General features: G+C 37.7%; 1 protein-coding gene across 3 annotated transcripts in view; it reads left to right on the forward strand.

Moving 5' to 3' along the window:
* The window catches only part of PEX2 (peroxisomal biogenesis factor 2), a 119,941-nt gene that overhangs the window by 67,267 nt on the left and 40,522 nt on the right, over positions 1 to 12,152 (forward strand). Inside the window, exon 4 of one of the 3 annotated variants that reach the window (XR_005794151.1) lies at positions 2,945 to 4,609. The exons of the other annotated variants lie outside the window; for them this stretch is intronic. The gene's annotated coding sequence lies outside the window, so the exon portion shown is untranslated. Of the gene's footprint in view, positions 1 to 2,944; positions 4,610 to 12,152 lie in introns of those variants that run through there. 3 annotated transcript variants of the gene reach the window in all.

The following is a 12,152-nucleotide window of genomic DNA, read 5'->3' on the forward strand; positions in this document are numbered from 1 at the left end:
TACATTCAAAGAGCATTTAAGAGGTGCCAGTGTGGCTCAGTCAGTTAAGTGTCCAACTCTTGATTTTGGCTCAGGTCATGATCTCACATTTCATGGAATCAAGCCCTGCATTGGGCTCTGCGCTGACAGCATGGAGCCTTCTTGGGATTTTCTCTCTCGCTTTCCCTGTGCCTCTCTCCTGCTCACACATGCACATGCATGCAATCTTTGTCTCTCATAGATAGATAGATAGATAGATAGGTAGATAGATAAGATAAGATAATTTTTTTAAAAGCTCATTTAAGCTCAGGACCCAACCTACTTTTTCAACCTCTTCTTTATCACTCTCCATTTCACACATTTAAAATCTCTAATTATTGTAAACACACTGTGTTTTCATTCTCCTGGGACCTTGCTCTTCCTTTAACCTCATATAAGAGCATCTTTCATATTGCTCCCGTAGAGTCAACTCCATCCACTTCATTCTTCAAATGTCAGTGCAGCTGACACTTCAAGTGTCAATGCCGCTTCCCCTGTGCATTTTCCTCCAACTTCCTCAGATCAAGGCTGTTACTCCCACCCTTGGTACTCTGGTAATACTTCATGTGACCCTTTATAGCTCTGATCACATTACATGGTGATGTTTATTTCTTTATCTGCTTCTTCTGTTAGATTGTTACATCCTTGAAGATTGGGCAATAGAGTTTCTTTCTAATCCCTTATTAAACACACTGTCCACCATAGAATTTTTCTCAAAATTTTGTTCAATGAGTGAAAGTATAGACAAAAAGTAACTGGCTCAGCTGAATCTCAGAATATATTTACATATAGAAAGAACTTCCAACATTTGATAATAACTCAGTAGGGAACTACTATACCATTTTGAAACTTGCCTCTGCAAACACACGAAAATATAGAGTGCAAAATGCCCAGTGACAATAAGACACTGCTGCTAGGGTTAAGACTAACACCTAAAGCATTGCCAGACCACTCTTGGAAGTGAACAGACACTTGCTTTTCCCCCCCAGTATCAGATGACCCCTGAAAATGGCATGAGTATCCCTAGCTATTAGGAATTCCATTGAGGGAGGTTGGATAGTTTTCCAATGAGCTATGTAGAAAGATGAAATTGACCTTTGTCAATTCTGAGGGATCTGCCTGAGACTAAAGAAAGAGTTTTACTCTGAGTTTTACTCAGACCCCATTTGTCTGTTTGGAACACAACCCTCTTTACTTCAGCAAAGCTGCTAATGGTTTAAACACTTACAATAACAAACCAGAGAATATCAATAAAGCTTTTCCTCAGTAATAGGCCTTTCCATGGGTGTCAATTCTCTGCTACAATTTTTCTTCAACAAGCTGAAAGAACTAGTGAAAGCCATTCTCTCTTTCTTTGTCTCTCTGTACATGTGCGTATAACTTCTTAGTTTTAAAGGTGATCGTAGTATACTATGCCTCATGTGAGCCTTAGACTTCCTGCTTGAGACTTACAGCCACTTTTGAACTTGCTGCTGCTGCTGTTTGTTTCCCGTCCTATTTCTCCAGGCTAGCAAACCTGTGAATAGTTTACATGTAGGTTTAATTTTTCAGTCTATTTCCTTGTCAAAGTCTTGGGCTTTGAGCCTTCTCAAACGGCAGAAGTAGTCAGGACTGGAGTTAGGCAATGGGAAATGGACCCTAGCACAGGTGTTCCTGGAACCTCCTCTTCCATCCCTTATTCTTTCCCTTTGTCACCAAATTTTCTGCAGTGAAAAGTCCTAGACATCTCCGCAATGGGCTGCTCCGTCATTACAGAGGTCTATTTAGCAGCTCTACTTTTGTGTGATGGTCCAACCAGATCCTGAGTTCATTTAGTTTCTGTTATAGTCAAAACTGTCTTTGCAAATGCCTAGATTTAATGGTTTCCTCTTGGGACTCAAGTAATTCATATTTTCTGTGAAGTAACTTAATTTTATGATGTGTCTGGTATAGTTTTTTTTTTTTCTTCTCTACTCCTCTAGGACAATGACAATTTGATTTTCCATTTATGGTAACATTAATGTAATCTCCTGGAATTTCAGTACATCATTTCTGTCTATTTGTAACAACAATCTCATTTGCTAAGCATCGGATTGAGTGCAGTGTTTGATTCAGACCCAGTGCCACCAATATCAAGGAGAGCTTTGTCTCAGTAACCGATCATAGATGAAGTAACAGATCATAGCTGGCGTAATGATGCATGTTAGATTTCCATTTTAAGTTCTATGAATCTCATCTTAGGAAAGGTCCTCAAACCTTATTAATTTGAAAGGCATAATGTTTCTTACAAAGAGAAAATACCTAAAAGCTCTCACTGTTTGTCATTAATGATACCCATAAACTCCTCCCCACTGCCGATACTGCTGTCAATCAGGGAAATTAGTGCTAAGAATAGTGCCATGCTCAAAAAAGCAGATCGTGCCTGGAAGAGTTCATTCCAGTTCCATTGTTCTCAGGTACCATGCTGCTCTAGCATAATAGCGATGAGGCTGAATCTCTGACATCGTGAATTTTAACTAGAATATTTCAGCATTCTGTTTTACTTCTTATACTCATGTCTAAGGGAGAAAAAAGAGGATACTTTCTATTTTGTACAAGAAAGCATATCATTCTTTAGAAGTCACTTTAAAAAGAGTTCATCAAATTCAGTTTTATAGAATCATATATACCTACACACACAAAAAAAATGCCCAGAAATACATGACCTATGTTAGCTCATAGTTTTTATTTCAACTCTTTCCAGCCAAGATCAATCCATCTTCTTCCACTGATTCCGTTAGATAGTTCTACCAAATTTCTTTGGGTATTCCTGTAAAACTCAGGCTGGACACAAAGAATTTATGAATTCTGATTAAAAATATTTATGGTCTTTTAATGCCAATATTGGAATATCATCACAACACTAGTGATACTCTGCATTACATCTTCTTTTCATCTATTCTGACAGTGCAGCTTTAGAGCTTACTCAGTGCCTGGCTGAGCTAAGGACTCACATGAAAGCTGACTGGCTGAGTTTCAAGCTAAATAAAACAGAGGTGAGCATGTTGGGGGTAAAGGGTTACAAAGGGCCCAGGGACATCATTTACAGACTGTTTAAACCTGGGAGTTTTCTTACTCACAGTTGTGCTCCAAAAACCTCAGAACTCGGTTAGGACAATGCCCGGTGCTTGACCCCAGAGAACTTGACCTGTCATCTAGACATTGTGAAGCAAGTAATTTCTCATGAACATGCTTTGTCCATACTTCTATTACCTGTGAATTATCATTTGAAAAATGACTGTAAATTGAAAATTGTAAATTCCTCAAAGGTAGGGTCAATGTGTTCACTTTTGCATCTCTTGAGTTTAGTATAATGACTGGCATATAATAAGAAACTAGTCCATATGTGTTGAATGAATAGATGGATAAGTGGATGGATGGGTGAATGAATGAATGACTGAATGAATGAACACCCTGGTCAGGTCACTAAGTGGTTCATGTTAATCCTAATCTTCAGTGCTGTACTGAAAAGTCTTTTGATTCTAACTGTGAAAAGAGCTTGGTAAGGTGTATTGCAGCTTCACACTTACGTAACACCCAGGACAGCAAAAAATAAAGGGCCTCTGTGCTAACTAAGGATGGTTCTCCTTCAAGGGCTTAGACAGACACAGCGTCACACAAGGATGCACAGCTTGGCAAAGTGAAGAAAGTCTGGATCTCTGCCCTGATACAGCCCCTTAGCCCTGAGCCCTTGTGCAGAGTGCAGCCTGGAGGCCCCATAAAGCCTCAGGGAGATTTACTATAGAACATCACTCCACCAAAGCCCCATTTGCTGATCTTTATAACTTAGCAGGGAATTGTTCTTTGCAGATAGGATAATGATTTAATGTTAATAGATCCTCAATGGCTATTTAAGCTATTGCTATCCAAGGCTTATGATTTTTAGATTGCTAATGTTTTCAGTTATAAATATATATTTGTGCTCTAGAGCAGTTTTTCCGAGGAAGTAATTGAAAACATTAAATAAGGACTCTCCTCTGATTTACCAAATGAGACTTCTGGACAAACGACCACGCTGGTAATGAAAATTAAAGGCTGGGACACTTCAATAATAAACCAACAAACATTTAATTGAGAATTTACTGTGAAATTAGTTATATTCTACACTTACAAAAGCTTGCAAATCCCTAGAAGCAAAGGGAAGGTCACAGCGAGGTGTCTCATTCTTCCCCGATAAGCAGCCTTCCCGGTGTGTCCTTGTTTCTTCACATGCTATGTTGCACAATATTGCACTGGAAAACAAGGAAGGGTATGCCGTCCATAATCTAAGAGATTTCTAATCATTTCAGCTCCTCACAGAAGACACACTCTGCTTTTGATCATATTAACAAGTTAACCTAAGTCAAAAGAACAGTTTTGAAGTATTTTAAGCCACTGTGGCAAGAAGAAAATCGTGGCAATGTAGCCCCTGTCATGCACAAGTGTGGCCCAGGTAGTTCAAGGCAGTGTTCACATGCAGAGCGGCTTGGAACAGGTAATCCATCTGTGGATACAATTCTCAGGTTAAGTCATCTTTGTAACCTATGCAAAACAAATGAAAGTAATGATGAAAATAATGCATAAAAAGAGATCACTTTTGTATTGCCAGATGTGCCTAGATATTTTTTACAGCAGAGCTGACTTTAATTTTTAATCTACAAGACCACAAAATATAGAGTAATTTTAAAGAAATAAAAAGAAGAAGAAGAGGAAGAACAAGGAGAAGGAGAAAGAAGAAGGATGAAGAAAAGGAGAAGAAAGAAGAAAGAAGAAGGAGAAGGAGAAGGAGGAGGAGGAGGAGGAGGAGGAGGAGGAGGAGGTGAAGAAAATATGCAAAGCAAAGGAAATAAAAGCACCTATTGTCCCGCAACCCTAGAGGCAACTACTACAATAGCCTTGGTGAATATTATTCCAGGATGCTTTTCACCCATCAGTGTATGTTGTTATGAAAACTAGCTCAAACTCTATATACTATTCATAATCTGGTTCTTAAAATTAATGATATACCACACATAGCTTTCTTTATGAATAGTTAAATATAGCACTGTTTGATGCTCTAGTTGTTCTTGGACAATATTCCATTCTTTCTCTCTGATGATATATATGCCATCATGTATTTTTAATCAGTGCACTATTTATTACTGAATCTTTAAATAGTACCCGATTGTTCACCATTATAAACATTGCTTTAATAGGCAACTTTATAATTCAATCTTTGAGTACAAACTTTATGTTTTCTTAGGCTACATGTAAAAATCCTGGATCGAACATCATTATACATAATGTAGCAGAGAATTTGACATGCTCATCAATATCCATCTTCTCCTTCTCGTCTTGGACACAGCCAGGCTACACTTCCCTGCCTGCATTGCACTTGTATGTGATCATGAGGATGAGTTTCAGTGCATGATTGTCAGAGCAATAATGCCCAATATAAACCTCTTATGCATACTTCTGCATACATTTTTCCTTTTCAGTTGTTTGGAGTGACAATAACCCTTATGATAAGGTTGGAAGCCATGTATTTAAAGTTGGCAGGGCTTCTGTTAGCCCGAGTATTGCACAACTCTGTAGAGAAGGGCATTATTCACATGATCACTGACCCAACAAGGTATCATGTAAGAGAAATGAAGCTCCATGGTGTTTGAGCTGTTATGTGTTTGGGGACCGACTTGACCCTCAAACAATACATACATTTTGAAACTTTTATAATATTTATTGTCATAATGACATCCAAAATAAATAATTTTCTAATATTTTACACAATTGACATTTGAGATTTTATTATCTTCTGAAAACTCTTTATCAAACAAGTGAAAAATTATATGCCCTTGTTCTAATTTGCCTCTTTTAATTATTAATGAGGTCGAATGCTTTTTTTCACACACTCATAAGTAACTGCAGTTGAAATAAAATATTGAATCTTGTCCTGTAATCACTAACTATCCTAAAGGTAATGTTAGTAATAATATTGACTTTCAGCAAATTGGAATTGGAAAGTATTGCAAATAGAGCTTCCAATATTAAAAGGAAATAAGAAAATAATATTCATTTATTTAAAATTATCCTGTTCTAAGGAATTAAGGTGATGAATTTATTATTTTCTATGAGACTTTAAGCTTACATAATAGCATAAATTATGGGAAAATAAACTTCACATATTATTATTGACTTGTGATAATTATTTTATTCAAGCAGAACAGAAAATTGTATATAAACTACATCTTTTACAATTAAAACAAAGGAATGTCAAGGCACCTATTTGCTACTTGTTTTTTTTAATCTCATCTTCAAAAGTTAAGTGTTGTCTACTTACTAATGAACGCACACGCACAAATCTCACACTTAAAGAAAATACAGGCAAATAAAATTCTTTACAAAATATTCAAATTTTAACTAATTCGTCCCCTTAGTATTTTCTGTTACTTGATGATCTTTTCATCAGGGCAGCCAAACCTTGCTGCCCTATAACATCCATGGCCTTCAGGCAAAACAAATTGTGACTTTGAAATGAGCTTTCAAAAGCCTAGCCCTGAGTTCACTAGGGATTTAGAGCACTCAGATGAAGCCAGAGTAAGACTTCTGCCCTGCTCCCAAGACCACCGCCCACGCTCCCCATATGGGAGAGGGTCAACAAGAAAACAATGGGCACCTACAGGTTCAAGACTGGGGAGCCTGAGCCTTCCCAGCTGCTCCACACAAAACTTCATTGGAGCAGGAGTGACAGCAGCTTGGTAAGGCCAGGAAAACTAGAAAGCATAAGAGACCAATAGCCTTTTTCTAAGGAGTGTAAAGAATCCAAAGGTAGAGAAGACTTTATAGAATAGTTAGGTCAGAGGTCACAATTGACACCTGTGGTGGGCAGAATAATGACTCCCCCTCCCCCCATCCCACTAAGGCCACAATCCTAATCCTTGGAATCTGGCAATATGTTAATTTACATGGCAAAAGGAAATTTAATTTTATTTAAAGTTAAGGGCCTCGAGTTGGGGAGATTGTCCTGGATAATCCACATGTGTCCAATCTAATCACATGAATCTTTAAACATGGGAAGCCTTGGGGCACCTGGGTGGCTCAGTCGGTTGAGTGTCCTACTTCGGCTCAGGTCATGATCTCACAGCTCGTGAGTTCGAGCCCCGCGTTGGGCTCTGTGCTAACAGCTCAGAGCCTGGAGCCTGCTTCCAATTCTGTGTCTCCCCCTCTCTCTGCCCTTAACCCACTCGCATTCTGTCTCTGTCTCTCTCAAAAATAAATAAACATTAAAAAAAATTTAAACATGGGAAGCCTTTCCCAGCTGTAGTCAGAGAGAGCCGTGACAATAGAGAAGGGGCCAGAGAGGTATGATACTGCTGGCTTTGAAGACAGAGAAAGGGGGCCATGAGCCAATGTATGTGGGTGATCATGAGAAGCTGGAAAAAGCAAGGAAACAGAATCACCCTGAGAATCTTCAGAAAGGTGCATAGTCTGTCAACACATTGAGTTTAGCCTAGTGAAATCTATGGCAGACTTCTCACCTGCTGAATTGTGAGATAATATATTCGTACTGTTTTATGCCACTGAGTTTGAGATAACTTCTTCTGACAGCAATAGAAAACAATTATGGCTGTCCACAGGCTAGATGTTGCCTCCTGCTGGGAAGTTTCACATTAAAACCTTATGGCCACTTTCTTGAAAACTCAGAAAATCTGTGGACATCAGTCCACATTTGTGCATAGAAGCATTCCACTAGAACCCAAAACGGCCTCCGTTTCTAACAGGACAAGTTGATCTCCAGGTCCCCACTATCCACCTACCTCAGCTACCTCTATACCCATCTAGCTACTACAGGGATTTAATTTGTGGCATAAGTCTAAGCCTATGCACTCAAAGTAGCCTCACATAGTTTACCGGATGCTTAGCATTATATAAGAACAGTATATAATACTCCCAATGTGGCCAAAGAATATCTTGGAGGCAGTAAAGTCTAAAGGTAGTCCTGCTGAGTTTCCCACACCAGGGAAAGAGTTAGGGGCTTCAGCTGGGTAAAAGAGCTGAAGGAATCTTGCAGTCAAAAATCAAGGACAGTGGTGCCTGGGTGGCTCAGTTGGTTAAATATCCAACTCTTTGTTTCAGCTCAGGTCATGATCCCATGTTTGTGGGATCGAGCCCATATCAGGCTCTGTGCTGACAATGCAGAGCCTAATTGGGATTCTCTGTCTCCCTCTCTCTGCTACTTCCCTGCTCAGGCACACATGTTCTCTCTCTCTCTCTCTCTCTCTCAAAATGAAAAATAAGCTTTTTTTTTTTTAAAGGACAATGCAACAAGAACAAACAAGTTACCAAGAATGAGGGCATCTCAGTGGGTGCCAGCAATTACCCTTCTCCATGTTTTGACAGTGATGTAAAGAAGCTTCCCAGAATTTAGTATTCACAACACCAAGGAATAAAGAAACCCTAAAATGACTAAGATTAATTTTATTCCAGAGTGATAAAAGAGAGCATAGTAAAAACCTTAAAAAAAAAAAAAAAACAAACACACACACAATAAACAATCAGTGGGGTGTATAAAATGCAATCAAAGGGGCGCCTGGGTGGCGCAGTCGGTTAAGCGTCCGACTTCAGCCAGGTCACGATCTCACGGTCTGTGAGTTCGAGCCCCGTGTCAGGCTCTGGGCTGATGGCTCACAGCCTGGAGCCTGTTTCCGATTCTGTGTCTCCCTCTCTCTCTGCCCCTCCCCTGTTCATGCTCTGTCTCTCTCTGTCTCAAAAATAAGTAAACGTTGAAAAAAAAAATTAAAATGCAATCATGTAAAACAATCAGTTACATAAAAGAAAGGTTAATAAAAATAGTTTGGGGTTCTCTGTCAGAAAAGAAAATAGAAGAATAAAGATAGTGAAAATTATAATGTAAGCCAATACAATGAACTGAGAAGTTCCATATGTCATCATGAGAGGTTTTCCCTATCTTTCACACCCACATACAAAAGAAGATATTAAAAAGATATAACTTTAGCCCATTACTCCTTCCCTCTTTGAGATCAGGAACAGACAGAGGACAAGAGTCAATCTTCAATTACATTAACTCTTAAATTCATCCTATGGCAAAAAGCATAAAGTCAATGTGGTATTCCAATGGAATATTATTCAGCCATAAAAAAAGAATGAAACCTTGCCATTTGCAGCAACATGGACGGAGCTAGAGAGTATAATGCTAAGTGAAATAAGTCAGTCAGAGAAAGACAAATACCATATGGTTTCACTCGTGTGGCATTTAAGAAACAAAACAAAGAAAAAGAGAGACAAACCGAGAAACGGACTCTTAACTATAAAGAACAAACTGATCGTTACCAAAGGGGAGATGGGGGCCAGATGGGTGAAATAGGTGATAGGAATTAAGGAGTGTACTTGTGATGAGCACTGGGTGTTATATGGAATTGTTGAATCACCTGAAACTAATATAACACAGTATGTTTACTGGAATTAAAATTAAACATTTAATAAAAAATAAAAATAAAAGAAATTAGATTCAGTAATTAATTTTTAAAAATTTATATTTCCTGTGTGCTACATTTATGAAAGATTTTTTTCAACATACTTTAAGATAGGGGCGCCTGGGTGGCTCAGTCAGTTAAGCGACCGATTCTTGATTTTGGTTCAGGTCATGATCTCACAGTTCGTGAGTTCAAGCCCTGCATCGGGCTCTGTGCTGATGGTGTGGAGCCTTCTTGGGAATCTCTCTCTTTCCCTCTCTCTCTGCCCCTTCAGAGGTCTCTCTCTCTCTTTCAAAGTAAATAAATAAGCTTTAAAAAAATAAGTAAATAAGCATTAAGATAAATTTTGTATCTAATACAATGCATTGAACATTTTATGTGGAATGAATTTTGATTTGATGAATTTTGATTTGATGAATTTTGACAATGTATACACCTATGAAACCATCCCCCCAATGAGGACACAGAACATTTCAACCACCACACACTATTATTTCTTCTGAGAAACAGTATTGAACTAAAATCCAACAAAAGATTTTTAGATCTAATAGTTATTTTTTATTACAGCAAAAGGAAACAACAAAAAATAACTTTGTCCCTCAGGAGTCATGTTCTAAGTCTAATTTTTCTTAGTAACTATCCTCTCAACTTCTAAAAAATGGTATAGAGTGATTATCTCCTATTTATACTTTATTTAAAATTAAAGCACCAAATTTTATATATTTATATAGATAGACACACACTATACATATACTATACACACACACACACACATATATATATATCTATATATATCTATATATCTATATATATAGTATATGGCTTTAGACTGCTGTGATACAGATGTTGCATCATTAAAATCTACAACGTATGGCTAAAGAATCTAGATCTTAAATGTGCACCATGGCACAGTTGCAAACAGTAAGCAACATAGCTCAGTATCACAATGGTCTGTTTATTAGTCTTTATTTCCATTAGACTGAAAACTCCCTGTGGGTCATGGCTGTATCGCTTGCAAGAATGGAATTGTTACTAACACATGGTAGCACTAAACAAATATTCGATGAAGGAATGAATGTAACAAGTGTCAGAATTGAAAAGTACCAGCTCACATTCTGAAGGAAATTACTTGTGCTTTTCTAATTTAATGCCAGAAGAGCTTGAGCATAAGAACACATGCTGGGGAGCAGGACATTTTTCTATTAGATGCTTTCTTTATCCCTACATCTTTCAGACAGGCAGAGGGAATGTGCTCCAGGAAGGAGAGTGGGATGCTGGGTGTCAAGTCTCCAGGGTTTAATTCCCAGCTCTGAATCTCACTAGCTTCAAGGCCTTGGGCAAGTCACTTAACCTCTGTTCCAAACAGAAATAATATCACCTCCTCCCAGGAGCACACCAAGGCAAGTTTGATTGATGGCTAAGCTCTTGGAGTCTTTGATGAAATGTGCTGACTGGCTGCCAAGTATTACTACTGCTAATAATAATAATGTTTTTCTAACTCAGTCCCACAGAGCAATATAAATCTGCAACAAGGGACAGATTGCTCCAACAAAGCAAATTGTGACCAATTCTTTTTGAAAGAAAGACGGTAAGTTTAATTCTACAATGGTGCTGTTTTCAGTGCTCTATTCTCTCCTTGTTTATAAGGAGAACAAGTTGTCATGTGTCTGTATGAGGCGTTTGGGCTTCTTTGAAAAGGAGAAATAAAGGGAAAAGATTGAAACCCAAGCACAGACACAGTCCTATTACTGAAACATCATGTTTCTTGGAGGGGTTGGTCATCTATATAAAAAATAAATAAAAAGGTGATGAGTAAGGCAGAAATGCTGTCATTTGTTATTTCAGCAGTGATGTGGTTTTATTATAACTCAAAAGAAAATTTAAGGAAACTCCAATCCATTGGTTTGGTTTCAGAACATCTATTTCTTAAAATAGATATATATAATTAATTAATATAATAATTAATATTAATTATAATAATTATATTATAAAAAATTAATTATAAAAATAATAATAGCTAATTAATAATATAATTAATATATAATATATATAATTAGTTATATTAGTTATATAGTTAATATATATAATAATATATAGTATCTAATATAATTTTTAAAATAAGATTTATTAGAGAATTAGATAATTTTCCTGGTTATAAAATAATGCATATTTACTCTGGAATATTTGGACAAAGGTATAAAACCTAAATGAATAAAAATTGGGATGTTACTATAACATCGTAATTAAAAATGTATTCTCTGCAAAGACTGCTAAGGTGCCACCCCGTGTTTACCACTGTTAGTTTGAGCAGACATCTGAATTTCTGTGTACCTCAATTTATCTTCTAAGTGGGACAAATGCCTATCTTCCTGGTTATTTTAAGGATTACATTAAATTAGGGCACCTGGGTGGTTCAGTCGGTTAAGCGTCTGACTTTGGCCCAGGACATGATCTCACGGTTTGTGAGTTCCAGCTCTGCGCCCAGTTCTCTGCTGTCAGTTCAAAGCCTGCTTCAGATTTTCTGTCTCCCTCTCTCTCCCCTCCTCCTCCCACTCGTGCACGCCCTCTCTCTCTCTCAAAAATAAATAAACATTTAAAAAGTATTATATTGGGGCGCCTGGGTGGCGCAGTTGGTTAAGCATCCGACTTCGGCCAGGTCACGATCTC

The sequence above is a fragment of the Herpailurus yagouaroundi genome, unplaced genomic scaffold (assembly GCF_014898765.1).
Source record: "Herpailurus yagouaroundi ecotype Mexico unplaced genomic scaffold, PumYag 165, whole genome shotgun sequence".
Lineage (NCBI taxonomy): Eukaryota > Metazoa > Chordata > Mammalia > Carnivora > Felidae > Herpailurus > Herpailurus yagouaroundi.